The sequence below is a fragment of the Otolemur garnettii genome, unplaced genomic scaffold, assembly GCF_000181295.1.
Source record: "Otolemur garnettii isolate 467f Iridium unplaced genomic scaffold, OtoGar3 scaffold00007, whole genome shotgun sequence".
NCBI lineage: Eukaryota > Metazoa > Chordata > Mammalia > Primates > Galagidae > Otolemur > Otolemur garnettii.
In genome coordinates this window covers 39,565,718-39,566,397 of record NW_003852402.1, presented here as the reverse complement: position 1 = coordinate 39,566,397, position 680 = coordinate 39,565,718, and positions in this window count along the sequence as shown.

Here is a 680-nt window from a genome sequence, read left to right as displayed (position 1 = left end):
GATGGTGATAGTCCTTCTTCACAAGGATGCGGGGAAGATTGAGTTTAGATCAGGAAAGCACTTAGAACAACACCTGTTACTCAGGAAATTGTAAATAAATATTAGCTTCTGTATTAATACTGCCATTAAAATAAATGAATAATATCAGTAACAAAAAATATTCTCAGGATTCAGTTTACTCCCCTGGATAATGTGATAATTAAAGTGTCTACTCATAAGATTTTTTTTTTTAAAGAATGAATATTTTAAAATATGTAAAGCACTCAGAAATGTATGTCACATCTTCAAAGCTATGTAAGTGTTAGCTATTGTTATTCAACAACAGTTTATGTATATGAACTTTTTATAGATATAAAATGTATATATATGAAAGTTTATATGCCTAATATGTGCAGCCAATTTTTTTTAAGAATTAGAGAAATTGAGTCACAGACTATGATCCTGAAAGACTTAGTCGTCAGTAGAGGAGAATCTCCGTCCTCTTCACTTTGATGGAAGCCTACATTCTCTACTAGGAGGATGGCCAGTGAAAAGCCCCTGAATGGTTCACCAAATAGGTGCTGCAGGTTATAATATCAGATGCTAATAGAATCAATGATGCCAGTAAACTATGTTTGAATTTGGAGAAATTCAAGCTCCAAATACTAAGGTATTTCAGGCTTTGGACTTTCACATTAAAA